Raw genomic sequence first — 17,807 nt, 5'->3', positions numbered from 1 at the left:
TCTCTACTGTAAGTCTATGAGGGTCTGAGAGGCCTCTGGGAGCAGCCAAGCGGATCAAACGACCTCCCGAGTATCCGACCAGATGTCCTCACTGGGACGGGTTCAGATGGTCTCAGCGAGCAGCGAGGGAAAGGTCAGAGTCACACAGTGGGTTAAACTGGACCCATCACGAAACTGGCTCGGGCTACAGGGTTTGTGCAGCACAGGCCGCGCTCATCGGCAGGGATTATTTCAATTAAGGATCACGCTGGCTGTACGCGGGATTACAACAGGGTTAAGAGATGCAGGACACATCTGAACACAGCACATGGTCAGCCAGGCAGCTCCCAGAGATTATATGGCTGACACATGACAGACCGGGAGTCATAATTAGTATTAACATGGGAACATATAATTGCTATATCATAAAGTCATTTACTATTAAATACCTACATATTTTTCAACCATTTTTATGTTTTTAACTGTTAGGGATATCATAATGTTAGCCCTGATTTACTTAATGGTCCAGTGTGTAAGATTTAGGTGAAAGGAAACTATTGGCAGAAATTTAATGTAGAATAATCCTCATGATGTTTTCACTAGTTCATTTCATCTAAATTGTATGAATTGTAGATTTCTTTACCCCAGAAAATGTCCGTTATATTCAAATACTTTATATTTACATTGAAGGGGGTCCTCTCTACGGAGGCCGCCATGTTTTTTACATGAGTCCAGACTGGAAAAAACAAAACCTTTGAGTTTTTATGAAAACTGAAGCTACCACAGGTTCTTTTTCATGTTTGGAAGGAGAGGGTGAGGTGACAGGTGGTTCAGCTGCAACATGACATTTCAACACTAGATGAAATGTCATGATGAAAATTCTACACACTGTACCTTTAAAGTGCCCATCAGCACTGCAAGTTATTGTAATTGTAACTCAATACTGTTGACAGTTTAGTTAAAAACAGATTGTTTTTAGTTACACTAGGCTAAAGCTATTTTTGTGTGTCTTATTTTTATTCCAAAAAAGTTGCAATATAATTGCAGGAATATTTACCAAAGCACTAACCTTCTATTTTCAAATTATTTCATATTTGCAGAAAAAAATTGCTTTGCTGCTCTTAAATTGTAAAAGTGAAGAATCCCCCACAAGAACCAATAAAATCACATATAACTCTTATCAAAGCCTGAGCTTGTCATTAACTGTGAATTACAAAGTAAAATCACTAAAATGACAGAGAGAGGGGGATCCTCCCAGAGGGATAATTATCTCCTCATCTCTGCTTCTGTGCAACTCACAGACGTGCTGCGTCTATTATTGGCAGAGATGAAAAAGCAAAGGTAAACACTGGCATCACACACTGAGAGGAGAACGTTTCTGATCAGTCAATGGTGTTTAGCAGCAGCTGCAGGTTCATGAAAGGTAAAACCTGCAAATGAGAGACGATTAGCTTCTGCCCCCTGCGCTGTATGCATGGCATGGTTTGGACGTGAATAGCATTACCGCTCCAACCTGCCTTTAGCATTCACAGCGGCGACCCACGACTCGGTCTGGCATTTCACCTGTGGACGGTCCAGACTGATTGAGATGCGACAGAGGAGCCGGCTGAGGCTCACTTAATTGGCCCCGGAGTCGGCCCTAATTCCTGATTCTCAGGGAGGTCCACATTTCAAAGCGGCACCCAGATCAATTAATGGACCGGTAATGTGTCTCATATTCATACAAGGCGAGCGTCTTAGGTTGGGAAAATCAGATATCAGCCACCTTCGACTCAGCATGGCGAGCATCAGTCGGAGTTGTGTGGAAGGGAATTCAATACGATGCTCGGCTGTTCACAGCATCGTCACACGGTGAATATTTTCTAATCTGGGTTCTAGGTGACCTTTTGACCCCACATTCAATCGTTGTTCAAAAAGCTGTCAAAACACTTGAGCCAGGAACACTGTTTTACTGAGGCCAAGCTGGAATGAAACGGTCTCGTCTACACAAGCTTTCCGCAATCGGCATCACTAGCTCGTGCCGCCCTTACTGCTGTTGCCTAGCAGTAGCCAAAGCTGAAGTTGGACACGACGAGCAGTATTAATGCACCTTGTTTCATGTGTGCTGTTAACTGTTCTGTTGAGTCGAGGGGTGTTGCAAGTATTAGATGTCTCGTTGCTTGACGCAGCCATCATCTCCTTGAAACACGGTTGATGTACTCACAGGATACGGTGCGAGGGATTCTGGGATAGGTCGGGCCAGGTAGAATGCACCCCTTGATGAAAGGACGCATTTGAGGGAGCCTTGGAAATGTGACGCAATCACTCTTCAAATGCAGCCCCTGGATTGAGCCACAACCACTAGCTAAGTTAGTTCGCATTAGGTCACGTTGAGTGAATTATGATGCAAGTGATTTCCTTGCTCTTGGATTTGCAAATAAATGATTTCACTTTGAAACATACTTTACAAACCATGTATAGATTTTTGGAAATTTATGGGGAGTTATATGTTAGCAAGCTGTCTATTCTTCCGATGCAGCCAGACATGGTTGACAGCTGATATATGATAAAAGTATAACAGAGTCTGCTCTCAGGCTCAGACTCTGACGGCCGCAACCACACAGCACTTTAAGGTAGAGCAAGGTACAACCCCCTGTTTTCTCAACAGCAGACTGTTTGAAATATGAATGAGCAGCCAGTCTATACATCATGTTCGCTGACATGTTGTATTAAAATTTATGAATGACTTCATCAAAAAGCACTTTCTGCCAGACAGATTTGCCCTGACATCACACTTACAAGGCTGGTTGGAGCCTCAGATAAATGTGTGTGTGTGTGTGTGAGTGGATGGCTAAGTGTGAAATTATCTGTACTGTGTGCAATCTGTGCACAGTGTGTGTGTGTGTTTGCTGTGCACGACTTCTGCATCCTACTCATACCAAAAATAATTTTCTTTAAATAATTTTTGTGTCTGCAATTTAATTTAAAAAATAAATAAAAAATCAGGGTGTCCATGTTCGATGGAAATTGAATTAAACTGTGTGAAGAGCAGGTATAGGATGCACAATACTTAAAAAAAAAAGACTTCCTCTTACTTTAATAAGAGTATTTAGGAGATGTGAACAATGTTTGTCTTAAATTCACATTATTTAAGTCAAAAAAAGACATTTCAGGTGACAAAGAAACAAATATGTGTATGGGTTTCATATTTGACTTGGAATATATATATATATATATATTAATTGGTGAATTAAAACAAAGGTTTCAAAGCATGAATCCCATTGAAACATATACACTGTTACTTATAACATGAGCTTATTGGATCTTTAAGACTAAAATATGATCTAAAACCACAGTAAAACTCTAAAAACTCAACAGGAAATCAGCCAGCAACTAGTTAATGATTCAAACTAATAGTAAGAGTGTGCTTGTTTGTCTGTGAGTGTGTGTGCCACCACCGACCCCTCTTTAGTCTTCGGGTTATGAAATAATACCTGTCATCTGCCGACTGCTGAACCCTGAAAAGGGGGCAGGTTTTCCAGGTCAGGCCGCCATCTGTCAGCGCAGCCCTCTCCTGTTCCCGCACATTAGCACCTGATTGGCTGGAACCGGCCCCGGGTGGGCGGGGCCACCAGCGGCCCCCCGCAGGGACCCAGCAGAGGCAGTCACATGCGGGCACACTGACAGTCGCAGACGAGGAAAGAGACAACACGCATATGTGCCCATGCTGTGGTGCGCCTACAAGAGTGTTGACGCACTGTGCAAACACACACGAGCACTGACACTCAAATACACACAAGTGAACGGAAAAGCATGCGTGTGGGAAGCAACTAAATCACAAGACAAAGATAAAAACATATTTCTAGTTTCCGAACATAGGTTAAAATGTTTCAGTCAAATGAAGAAATAAAAACATGCATATATAAATACTGTCTTAAATATAAAATGGGGACTTCAATCAGAAACAGCAGTGGTCACAGGTTGGACCCTGTCTCTTAGATATTATGTTTACATGCATATGTCTGGTTTGCAATGTTAAATACTTATTTATTTTTATTTTTTTAAAGGAAACGTAACACCACCCACGTTCTGTTAGCACCATGAGGAAACGCTGCTAATTCATGGATCTGGCAAGTCACAGAATGCTAATATTGAAACACCCATCTGTAATAACATATCTGCCTATTGCAACTAAAACAATAATGATGACAGGACGGAAACTTTCTCCTGCAATGACGCACTCATTCCTGATATTCTCTCACACTCACACACTTTTGTTGCCTCACCTACATAATCCAAGTTATTTTGCTTGTTAACTGGGGAACCAGCCATATACTTAATAAATGTAATTTCCATCGCACAAGGTCGGATTAAGTGTTAGCTATGGTACTTCTACTCTACTGTCAGAGCACATGTCTCGGCCAGGTTTGACGTGCCACTGGTTCATTTCACTGCACAATTTAACTAGAAGTCACTCAGTAGAGCGCACGTCTCTGCCATGGATCAACAGTCACTTAAAGTCAAACAACAAGTAGTTACACACACTCATAGATAGTCCACAGATTGTTTCGTGGGAAATTTCAATTGCACGGACGCCTTAGATCAGATCAACAAACCTGGAGGTTTAAATAAAGATAACTGTACGCATTACTATTTGTCATGTATAAAAAAACAACAACAACAGAGGCTCCATCCATTTCCTGCTTTTCTCCCTTGCTCCCTCCTTTCCTCCCTCGCTAGTTCAGCTGTCTGGTCAATGGGACCGGGGCACGTCGCCAAGCATGTACAGCCAAGCCCCCCCACCCTCCCTCCTCCTCCCCCATCCACCTCCCACCCCTTCCTCTCCCATCCAGACGGCCTCCTGTTCAGCTGTGCCGCTCGCCGCAGGTTCCAGCCAGGTCAGATGTTCAACACGGGCGACAACATGTTCCCCTCCTCACCGCTGTTTACCACGCCTGGCTGTAACGCCGTCGGGCCCCCCCGCCGATACGATAAAGGTCTAACGCACGTTCTTTTCAGGACAAAGTCGCTGAGAATGAATTTGAGCGAGTTTTGCTTTTGGCACGATAGAGGAAATGTGCTTTTACGACAAAAAAAAAAAAAGAACCTCTCTACTAAAACCCAGACTAATGAAGTCCTGCTAATGAAACATTCATTCATTGCAGGTTTTATAGACTTCCAGTGTCGCTGCAGTCCGAGAGGATCCTCCATGATCACTGTGTGGCTTTAAAATGAGTCGGGACTAGTTTGGAGTTGCAGTATTTGAAAGCTATTTTTAAATCCATGTAAAAAAGGAATTAGATCGACCTTTACAAAGACACTTCGTATTCATCAGTAAGATGACACTCAAAAGAATCTCTTTTTATAGGTACAGGAATAAAGTCGCTCCACCATGCCTCGGATAGAGAAATACATCTTGTGGTCTCATGTAAGAGCAGCCTCAAACCTTCAAACCCAGACGCCGGGTGAAAGGTGGAGAACCAGAGGGTCAAAGTCATCGTTAACTTTGTGGAAGGAGCGGTAAATTTGTTTTTGCACGTGTTGTAACACGTAAAGTTCACACGCAGTCAGGAGGAATCCTGCAACAGGAAGGTTGCAATTGAAATACTAATTTTTAAGGAAAACTATTTGAAATTGTTATTGAATTATACGGCTTTTAAACAAATTTTGGAGAACACAAATATACAATTATGGGGAATTTTTTACTGTGTAATTCAGATTGTCGCATCTTTACTGCAGAATCACGATTTTTCTCACTTATCTCGGATCCAGTCCTGTGCATGTAATCAATAACAAACCTCAAATTCTTGATGCCTATGTCTAATCATCAGTTTATGTCAAAACGCCATGAGGAAATATTACATTAGGTTTTTAAGATCATGATGTTTGTAAAAACCGACACTGAATGAAAGTCAGGAAACTTCCAGCTCAAACAAAAATGTCAAACATGCAGGAAGTCAGTTTTTCCTGTAATGACACACTGCATATTCTCTCTCTCTCTCATGCACACACACACACACACACAAACACACACTACAGCGGTGGCCTGTGTGCCCGATTCAAAGGTGCAGGCCTGCATGCTAGTCGCCCAGGTGCAGAGCAGATAGGGTTGCAGCGCGTAAACGCCTAATTCCAGTGCGGCTGTGGGAACGCCAGCTGCCCCCGTATTTCTCAAAATCTGAAATTGTTTTGGATTCGCGCGCCAACAGAAGGACTCGACATGCAAGAGTGAAAGCAGCTCGTTTCCTGTGTCTTCCCACGTCAATAAAATAACTGCTCGGTACCGTGGCAAAACCTAACTTCTGTTCTCCCGCCTCCCTCCGTCTCCCCCTCACTCCTCCTCCTCCCTGTGTTTGATAGATGATACAGAATGTATTTGAGCTTTATCAAAGCAGGAGGACTCGAGCAGAAAATATGCATATGTTTGACCATTAAAGCCTTGCACAATATTGACTGTATATTTCCAGTGAAGTCAAATGGTTTCCCAGTTTTTCTGCTCACTGTGTGCAACCTTTAAACCTCACGCACACCGAATGAGATCTCTCGCAGCTCGAGACGTAACGAGATGTACTTTTCCACACAGTCCACACAACCTCTAAACCTTTACAAACTCAGCTTTGCTCCGCTGCTGCGGACACTTAGAAAGTTCATGTGCGAAACACAGCAGTGCATTTGGAAAATCCCATGTATATGAGGTTCGTCGGACACAGTGGATCAAGGTTAAAGTGCTTTTCTGTTGGAAAAACTAATTTCAAATTCAAAAGTTGTGAAAACAAATGATTTGTGTTTTTCTTTATCTTGTCTTTACATGCATCATATTCTTATATTTTTATTTAGAATTGTGTTTTATAAAATTTATTTTACTCTCAAAATATTTCTCCAAACATTCTTTTCTATTTTTTTTTAAATATTCTATCTCCATATTTTGCCTCATGTTATATTAAATATATATTATTTCATTAGAAACGTTTTCTACAAGCTTTATTTTTAAGATGCATTCTAATATTTAAAAAATATTTTCTGCACATTGTTTTTCATGTTTAATACAAATTCTTCTTATTCAAGTATTTTATTAAATATATCTTTACTTTTAAAATATTCCCTAGATTATTTTATATATTCAATATATATTTTCCTTTACTGCCTTTCACATATTTTATCCTGCATTGTTATAAGTTTTATTTGTCAGATTTCTTTCTTATAATATAAAGTTTTTGTGGTTATTATTTAAATTGTATCATTATATAAACCGTAAATGACAAACCAATTGTAAAAATGTTGTTTTTATATAAACACATCTGCAGCCGCTGATTTGAATCTGGGTCTAAATGTGATTCTCTTGTTGTTGTAATGGCTGAAGATCAGATGGAAACTTGTTGAAACGCAGCTAAGTCAGCAGCACAACAGATGCGTCACCATTCAACACTGTCGATGACTCTGCGTGGCAGCAGAGACAAACCGACAGTTGATGTTGCTTCTGTGGCAGCTTGTGAATATTTTGGCGGGCAGATGTTCTTCGTCAGGCGTCGGTCGACCTGCGAGACGAGATGAAACGGTTTGGACGGCGTTTGACCTGCAAAGGGAGAAAGGGTGCGAGGAGGGCCGCTCGTCCTTGGGAAGATTTGGTTTGTAGACGGATGGATGTGGACTGAGATCAGCAGAATGGCATCTGCTTTACACACCCACTCACACTCACACTCACACACACACACACACAGATGAGATATCAGCATTCAGAGCAGAGCTTGAACAGAGAAGCTTTTCTCTTGTTTTTTTGGCAGCTAAGAATTATTAAAAAAATGTCAAAGTATAAGTTAACCCCTTTAACTAATGCCACTAGCTCCAACAGCGTAAACTCACATCTTACAACAAACCACTGTTCAAACTCATACATCTCCCTCTAAAGTCAAAGTTTCCACTAAAACAAACGTGTAAATGCAAAACGTCTCTTCACTTAAATCCTTTGAAGCAATGACGCAGCTTTAGAAAAATGGCACTTTTTGTCACTGAAAGCAACAAAGCATGACAAACATGCAGATAAAGAAGAGCTACGACCGGACAGGACAGGTCTTCTGAAGTGAATCACTGTCTGACATGCTTCAGTTTTTGAAATTAAACTGTTTTATGCATCTGTGTCATAATATCAGAGGTGACATTGAAAGATTTGATAGATTCATAAAGACAAAGACTTCTGCAAACAGACTTTTGCAGCTGTAGAGGAGCTTTGTCACATCTGAGAAAATAACACTGATGTTAGTTTGCTCTCCTGTGTTACTGGTAGTAATACTATTACCTTGCACGACCCAGCATATTTGGAGGTTTGGGCACAAACTGAAACTCAGCACATCTTTGTCTCTAACTTTTTAAAATCTGTGTCTTCAGGGCAAACCAACACTAAATGGATGGAACTCCCCTTGAAGAGAGGTGTGACATATCAAGGTCATCCAATAGATGCACTGTTAAAGTCCTGTGTTATATCCTTGATATCACTTATGCAGAATAATCTGTTTCTGCTTTTAACAGTACTTGTGTTGAGTTTAACATTTAATCACTAAACACCATTAAAATGAAATGCTATCAATGCCACCGTCTTACTTTCATCTACTCTTTCTAACATGTTTATCTTTCAGGATGTTTCAGATGCAGATTTAAAATCATATTTACAAGAAGTACAATTTGAAAAAGTGACTAAAAGATTAGAACAAAACTTTTTTTTACTGGATTGATCATTTAACCCATTTAAGAGAAATATTTGACATCAAATTTGAGAGACTGCAATTGTTAACTCAGTGTGTGACCTTGTATAGCAGGAACCACTTAATTGAAATATTAAATCCCAAGATGCAATGTTTCGGTTTTGTATTGCATCACATATTTGCTATCTCTTTAGAAATAAGGTAGAATTTAAACAAAAGCTTCCGTGTATGAGTTTTAAAAATCGATGTGAAGACTTAACTGAGGCTTTGATGGATACATTTAAGGGATTCTTGCTCCATTTCAACCCTGATTTCACCCTCAAATTTCCCCTTAAACATGCCGAGTTTGAAAAGGTGATTTAAAGTGCTTGTGAAAGTGATTAAGGAAACTTTATAGGCATCACAGGTCAGTCCTGCAGCAGTGTCAGGGCCTTAAAACACCTGTCTCGTCTATATCTCCGAGGTGTAAAAGAAAAGAACGAGCTTCGGGTGATAATTGTCCTTCCGCCTTGAAAATAGAAATGATATAGAAATCATTTGCTCTCCATTTTCCTTCTCACCAATTAGAGATGTCTGTGGTGGCAGAGCACCACATTGCACTCTTGGACCTCCGTCAACGGGGGGATGAGGCAATTCTCTGCTCGTGTGAAATGGTGCTGGCAGTCTCCGCCGCTCGCATTCATTCCCCACATAAACTCCTCTTTTTTTGCAGTTTCCTCCCCCGGCGATGCACACAGCACAATAGTCTCACTGAGCGGTGACGATTAACACATAAAAGCGACACGGGGAATCTCACTGCTAGATACTAGCGCACATGAGAGGGCAAAGCATTCATACCATGCCAAGAACTTCAGTGGGAGCCCCTTCTATCTGATTGGTGATCTTTTGTTTTGGCGTTGCCCTCGATTCGGGGGAACGTGCCCAATCAGATTACGGAGAAGGAGGCAGAGCGAGACGACAATCGCTGTTTTCTATTTACTCCGTCTATCTCCAAACGGCTTCACTTAAGGCGGCCGCAGATAAGTCAAGTCTCCATCTCGGTTCTTCAACTTTTACCCCCCCCCCCCCCCCCCAAAACCCTTCTCTTCATCTTCGCTCGTGTAGATTGGGTTTGCACAGTTGTGCACTAAAGCCGGATTAAATTCAAACTTGAGCACAATCAGATATCCTTGTGAGCTCAGGGTTTTAATCCAGAACTTCAACCACTGAAACAAGTGACAGGTAATCTCGGGGAACGATTTAAGACACAAACTGAAGACAAATGAGGGGTCAGTGCTTGAATTAAGTCAAAATAAGGGCATTTTGCAGATTTACATGGCTGTCAGGTTAAAAAGAAGCAAGGCCTGAACCTATTTAATCTGCATTTATTCATGATAATATTGATTTAAAATCATCAAAACTCTTCTATAATTTAGACTGTTTTGTTTTATGTAGCAAAGCCTGTTTTTTTTGTCCACCTTGATCTTTCAGCAGGTACAAGAACAATAAATTAAATCCTCTGACGTGTGTCCAGCTTTGACAACACACACCTGAAAGTCTGATGTGGTGTGTGATGACGGGAAACACTGTGACCACCACTCCAGGAACCCGCCATGACCAAGAAGGTCACTGTGAAAGCGTTCAGCACCTACGCTCACTCATAAAATCAATTTACGTAACTCACGACAACTCAATGTGAAATCGATGCTCTACGGCAGATTTGGAAGAATTTTTTAAAGTCACACACTCATCTTTATCTCCAGGGCTCCTCACAAACACTGATACATTGACAATAAATGGATAATATACATAAATAGATAAACTACAAGCTAAATAAACAACTACCACAGTAATAACTGCAGAACAGAGTCCCTGAAATTCTCTACACATGTTTTAGGTGTTTAAAAATATGTGTTTTCATATTTTAATCAAGTCACACTTTTGTATTACTCAGATTATACACTTACAGCTTTGATTTTATTAAAAAATATATATATATAAAAGTCGCTGCCATAATTTTACGACCTGTCGTTTCAATTTTGTGATGTCAATTTCTCCTAAATCAACTGTTTTCCCACACGACTGACGGCAGGTTTCTGACCAGAACAGAGAAACAGTGATGATGTGTATCTCTGAGTTGTGTTGTTTTCTGAATCTGCAGCAGTGTGCTGCGTTTCCATTCTGGCTCATGACGTTTTTAATCTGAGTTATAGTTCTGGTGTGAACTGGACTTCAGGTAAGCTGCTAAATTCTACAGTAAATTGATTTTGTACTATAAGAGCAGAGGTTTGACGTTTTACTCAATTCATTCTCATATTGTATTAATTGCTATTTTAAAGCTTATTTGCTGAGTCTTAAGAGGAATTATATGGCACTATATGCATATATTGCTTTACATATGAGGTTAAAACACATGTCTATATATATATATATATATATATATACATATATAGACATGCAAATGAGTGCATATTTTTACAGCTATGTGTTAATGAAGACATAATGTGATTATGTGTGTAGATATTAGTGTCACTGCTTTATTAATATTATATGATAATAATGTGATTAGTATACATCATTTATACATATGTTGTAAATAGATCGATCATAGACATTGAAACAGATTGATAATCCGTCATTAAGAAATATGGTATATTTGTGCATATTTTGAATCTATATCTGAAACGTTTTAATGGTGTGATGTGATTAGAAGGGAAAGCAGATAGTACTGCTCATGTTCCAAAACAAGGCTTATGTTAGAATAAATGCATATTTTAGATGAATGGATAATATTACATAATAAAGAGTCAAATATACAAAAGTACATTGTGCAGTGAAGGTTGTAAACTGCAACAAAACATTTCAAAATTAAATTAACGTCTGCAGTTTTTTTTTTTTTTAGATTAAACAGATAATGATTAATGTTTGGTAACGTCACATTAGAACGTGACACAGTTATGCTAAACCTTTGTCGAGTCCAACTTTTTAAACTTTTTATTTGATTTAAGAAGTTAGCGATCAACTTTTTTTTGAGTAAAGCCCTGTTTTTGTCGCAGTTAGTTTAATTTCTTCTCATGTCACTCAGCTGATGTTTCATACTTTAACTCACATGTCAGAAATGGGTCATCATGCTGGTTGTGGTGCAGTTTGATGGACGGCGGCAGAACCGCGGTCGTCTTGGGAACCATAGGTTTAACTGCATCTAGTCAGAAAAAGACAGATAAAGGAAAAGAAACTTGAGATGTACAACATTTATTTTATTTTATTTGAATGTTGTTTTACCTTGAAAATACTAAAAAGGACGGAGCTCCCCTCACAAAAAATAACTTCAAATATTCCAGTCAAGGAGTTTGTGGTAACTAACAACATATTATTTACATTTTCTTAGACAAACTGTACAATTAGAGCTTCAGAAATACTGTCCCGGCAGTCAGGAAGTGTGTGTGTGTGTGTGTGTGTGTGTGTGTGTGTGTGTGTGTGTGTGTGGGTTCATCTAAATCACGTAGGATTCACAAGCCAAAGCCAGACTGTACGGACTGACCAGTGTTTGGGTTTTGTGTTGTTTGTGCGTTAGCAGACAAAAAAACATGTGTTCAAGTTCCTCGCAGTCTGATTTTATTTCCCCACACCTGAAGAAAAACGGTCTAATGTTCTGACCCTGGAGAAAACAGGTTTCATCCATCATCTGAAGTCAAGTGAAACCCAGAGGAAATGAAAAAACACGTGAAATGTGGCCATATATGTGTGACTGTATGTGTGTGCTGTTATTATCACATTCAAATTTGTGTAATTTTATTGTAACTCACCATTTAAGATAAATATTTCAGCAGCATCAGCAGCTTATTACAACATATAAATAATATATTCAACATATAAGTCACTTGGAAATGATAAAAATGATGATTAAATTATTTCTCTCTTGAGTTTTACTTTAACGCTCTGGAAGCTTCAAAAGGTCATAAAAATATGACTTTTCTGAAATTAAGACAAATAGAAACATTTCTCTAATTAGTAATGAAAATGATGTGAATCAAATCACAGTCAATGATATTTAATTCTAATATTTTCCACTGTAAATATATACTAGAGTGATTTTTTCATGGCTTTTGTCTATTGTCTAATTTCAGGATTTTTAATTATCAGTATTTGTGATGGATTGTGAAGTAACTTTACACATATATCAATAAAAATGTGTATTTATAACAGCGTATATACATCCAATATTTTGGTTTAATTTTGATAAAGGTTTTTGCTGTGAATCTGAAACTTTGTCAGTACACAGCAATATTAAATTGAACATTAGAGCATATTTCATTGTCTTTAATTGAGGTAAAAACACACACTCTGTCATAATTTTGGCCAAAATGAGCATCTGCAGTGCAAATATTCATCCATTTCATCTGTTAATGTTAAATATTGTTAAATTTGATCATATTTATGCCAAAATATTCCAAATCTCTTCTGTTTAACCCAGATTTTTCTGCTCATTAAAGGAGAAAAGCCTTGATATTTCATTTAGACCATTATAGGACACAAAGTCTCCAGTGAAACCAGACTGGAGAAATTATTTAAGAGCTGGACGCAGTTTAAAGCTTAACACTAAAAATCTAATCAGAGAGTTTGGATTTTTTTTTTTTTTTAATCTTTGTTTTTCTATGAGGCTACTTTTGCATTTGATATTTAATGAGGAATCAGAACTGGTCAGTTTGCAGCGTGAAGAAGAAGAGGGAGAGCAGCGATCGGAGGCTGAGCAGCCACAGTGAGAGACGGTTTTTAAACTGTAGGGTGCAGCAGTCGTCTTTCAAACACGACAAGCAGGCAGCAGCAGCCGCAGAGCCGAGCGGAGCTGAGCAGAGAGCTGGAGGTGGAGGAGACTGAGGCCTGAACATAAGAACCACTGACGCTCCGAAATGAAGAGAAGAAGGACGAGGAGGAAGGGGGGGGGGGAGGTTGATGTGTAATTACAGACTACATAGCAACACCCCATCGTAATTTACATTACTTGATGTCATGGAAAAATATTAGATGGAAGATTGTTTCTATCTGCAGTCAGTAGCACAACAGAGGGAATCCAGGCAAGCAGGGCAGGATGGGAGATTGTTTTCTCACTAACACACACACACACACACACACACACACGCAACAGGCCACTTGACCACTTAAGTTGCAGTGATTATGCCATTAACTGACACGAACCTTCCGCCAATTCCGAGCGTCACTGACAAGCAGCCAATCACAGGAAGAGACGGACATTCTGCGTTTCACATACAGTCTGCTGAATGAAGCGATTAATGGCTCTTTTAACGTGGTGCCGTTTCCTCACTCGTTTATTTTTTCTGTCATGTCATTTGTCATTTCTATTAGTTCACTTTTTTTTTACTTGCATCACTTTTACACTGTTCATAGTTTTCTTTGTGTGGTGTGAGTGACACGCAGCAATTTACAACTTGTAATCTGATGTTTTTTAAAGCTTTGTGTTGATTTTCAATATCTAATCGTTGTTTCTCTGTTTTAATGCCAACACGGGATGTGAACTCAGTAACTCAGCACAGATCTATATTTATATGAGGGTGGAGAGCCATGCTGTACACTGAAACACTAAAAAAAACTTTTAGGTTCAGACATATGGTTGCAGGACTCGGGCTGAATTGCAGTGAATAAAATGTCCGAAAATAACGAAAAGAAAAGTGCAAATCAAAATATTCCTGGTGTTCAAGGTGATTTATCTTATTTTTGTGAGCAAAATGTTTAAAATATCCAAGAAAAGTATTAATTTTGAAGAATACTTAGTTTCTGTCGATTGATTTAATCAATTAATCAATTTGGATGGTTTTTAAAGGCGTTACTTGAAATGCACAGGGGATGTGACACATAACAAATGGTTTATGAACATGTGTTGATAAAATCCATGTTTAAGGAATTGATTTATTCCAGTTTTTTTGGGGAGGGGTTGAACAATAAAAATTACATTCCATGGCTGTGTCAGTATTTCACAGGATCACACGTGTTCTTACAATTACGAGCAGGTAGAGTCTGATCTGTGCTGATTCATGCTGAACACAGTTATGAAGGAGTCTGCTGTGGAGACGGTGTTAAAGGGTTTTCACTGCTCGATTATCAGTCAGTGATCAGTGCTGAGAACGAAACCATGTAGCAAAGATTGAAAGTTCAACTGGGCCTGCGGGGAATGATTTTCAGAGGTTGCTGCCAAATATTTGGGGCTGGAGCTGTTCAATAGTGAAGTGTGATCTGCTGCTCAATGTTTTCAGAGGAGAAATGTCCAAACTGACCATTGAAGCACTTGAAAACATGTATACAGAAGCTGCGATTTCCTAAAACACGAATGTCTTTGTCATGACGAATTTATGTAGAAACTTAAGTGTGACACAGACATTAAAAGAAACAATGAGCTCATCGTGCTCTTGTCAACAAAACATCTTTTTCTTTTCCTTCCACTGACAGCCTCAAGTGGAAGCCTTGAAGTGTGACGAGTCCATTCTAAACCCCGATATGAAGCAAAGGATTCATAATAATTCAGAATCAATTCTGTGCACATTCTGAACTCAACTTAACAACATCAGCGTAAACTTCCAGTGAAGTTCCATGTGCAGGATCATATAAGTATCAGTATATAAAGATGGAGGATACATAAAGCCAAAGCGTCTTGATCGTCCCCTGGTGGCTGGTTGCAACATAGCTCATAAATCCTACCCTTTAGGTAGTTCTTATCACGTATGTTCAAGTTTTCATATTTCTGATATTATATATATACATATACATATATATACATATTTCTAGCTTCCTCTCTGGATAGTGGGAGGAAGTAGAGACGTGCCATCCATCTTTGTTTACAGTCTATATGTGACACAATGATACTTGCGTATCATGATTTTATCTGATTGAAAACTTTTATGCAAAATGATGCTGATCACTGAATTCTGCTGTAGTTTATTCTGTCATATTAGAAAACAATGAGAAAAATGTCTGAAAATGTGAATTCAAATGACAATCACATCTTATTTCATCTTCATTTCAATGTTGTCGATCTTCTTTTAACAATTTTCACTATTTTGATGATAAAAATAAACAATGGTTGAAAAGAATGATGACTTCTTGTCTTGCGTCATACACACGCATGGGAAATGAAATTTCAATTTGATTGAATGCTTTCAATTTAACGTCTGTCCCGGGCTTCCCTACCCAAAGGCCAATGCTGCATATGAGAACATCCTTTTTTAATCCTGCTCTTACGTTTTTTATCTTGTCACCGCTGAACCTACACCTGAAAAGAACTAAAAATGGAGTCTCTGTAAGCACACAATCCACAAATGACACTGACATAGGCGTCCCCAGCGGCTGTCAAATGAAGAAGACACATTAGTAAATAACAGCGGGTTGATAACGGTGAAAATGCACCATCAAATGTACTTCATAATGCTTTACGACTGCCATTCGCTGACATTTATATATCACTTTTTAGTGATGGGCCAATGAAACGCCGGCTTTGAAATAAAGTCGGCCATGATTCATGTCTCTGCTGTGTCAGTCTTACATTAATATTATGACCATATCCATCATGTCGGCCATCTATAATGAACAGATGCTGTAAAACACTATTTGGCATGACAAGAAGGAGAGGTGGAGGGAGAGTGTTGCACTGACGGCAGCGTGTTGCTGGGCAGTGGAGCTCCAACCAGAGAGAATCTGAACGAGACGTCAAGACTTTTCTCTTTTTACTCAAGAAATCCTGAACGAAAGGTGACGAGTGTTTAAAGAGATAAGGAAAATAAACACAGAGAGACCAGTGGTCCTCTAGGTGCTCGCCACCAGGCTTACGCAAAAACTGCAAAACCAATTCTCAAGACGTTCTGTAGAACGGTTAGACGTTAACCAAGTAAGAACCCATTGCATTTCGGAGTGGGTCTGATTAAAGGGCTGGACACTGGATTTTTTTTTTTCACTTTCTTTAACATGGCAAGATCGGGCGTTAGCCCTGACACTCTTCAAGCTGCCTCTTAGTTTAGACCTATGCCTCCCTCTAGGTCCCAAACTCCAATTTATTTATTTTTATTTTGAGGAGAAGCTTCATGTAGAATAGCTGTTGAACACACGGTTACTGGTACCCTGAATGCCTCTTTGAAAAAAAGTCCAGATCCCCCTGGTTGTATGTAAATCTACAGACATCTAACAGAATTTCGCTAATTTCAAAATTTTGATTTAGTCACTGGATTTGTTGCATCGTTTGTTGCTGCAGATATAAAGAAAAACTTCTACAACCTCATACTGAAGTAAAGTCAGTGCACAGTTATTGTGAATATGTAAAAAGCTTAAAAACGTGTGTTTAACATTCTTAGGTCAATTTTCTAATTGTCGTATTTATTGCTCTCACAGAGCGTGCAAGTGTGAAATGTACTGATATAAATGTAATTCTTAATCTGACCTCTGACCTACAGAGAGAGCTTCCATCTGTTGGAAGAGGTTAAAGACAAAAAGTAAATGTTCTTTTCAATCCTTTACATAACTAACATGACAGAAAACATCTTCTCGTAAGGAAAACCTTGAGTATACGGAGGGTTCACAACACACCCGCCACCAAAAATACTCCCCAGCTCCGGCACTATATTTGACCGGCAGTGTACTATTTAGTGGCCAGACCACATGCAGTGGTTATAGGTGTCTTCTGTCATCTTACATCGCTGGCACAGACTCACTCTCCAAGCTTTTTTTTTTCTTTTTTGCAGCCGCTGCTGAATTCTTCTCTGTGCTGCTGGTCAAACAGATTCTTTGAGCACTTTGCCAGATTTCGCTCCACATCTCAGCTGTGATTTTGACGCCGAGATCGTTCTCCCACATCTGTTTAGTAGCCTGTGTGATAACGCAGGTGGTGGCAATTAGTCCCAGCTCTAATATTTTGAAGAGGAATGGCTGTTTGTGTGCGTTTGTGCTGCGGAGAATGGCCAATAAAGCTCAACTGGGCTTCTAAAAATGAAGTGTGAGTTAAAGTAAGAGTCTGTTTTTGAAGCAGAAATGATTCCACAAGAGGTTTTATTCTTTCTCTTTAAATCTCGATGGCACTAGTTGCTGTTCATGCTGAGAATCACGTATATCTATAATACATATCCAGGGCACCTATTGGTTTAGGTGTGATTAAAAAATTAAATTAAGGCTTCTCTG

General features: G+C 39.3%; 1 long non-coding RNA gene across 17 annotated transcripts in view; it reads right to left on the bottom strand.

The window, feature by feature from the left end:
- LOC109639012 (uncharacterized) overlaps window positions 1–17,807 on the bottom strand; it is a 213,311-nt gene that overhangs the window by 45,043 nt on the left and 150,461 nt on the right. For 16 of the 17 annotated variants that reach the window (XR_011240441.1, XR_011240442.1, XR_011240440.1 and 13 more), the window contains one exon: window positions 11,743–11,835. This is a non-coding gene — a long non-coding RNA (uncharacterized lncRNA). Of the gene's footprint in view, window positions 1–3,452; window positions 3,639–11,742; window positions 11,836–17,807 lie in introns of all 17 variants that reach the window. The other variant, XR_011240432.1, reaches the window with a different exon arrangement.

This window comes from Paralichthys olivaceus, chromosome 24, assembly GCF_024713975.1.
Source record: "Paralichthys olivaceus isolate ysfri-2021 chromosome 24, ASM2471397v2, whole genome shotgun sequence".
Classification (NCBI taxonomy): domain Eukaryota; kingdom Metazoa; phylum Chordata; class Actinopteri; order Pleuronectiformes; family Paralichthyidae; genus Paralichthys; species Paralichthys olivaceus.
Note: the sequence above shows the minus strand (reverse complement) of the source record. Positions and strands in the feature narration are given on the sequence as shown.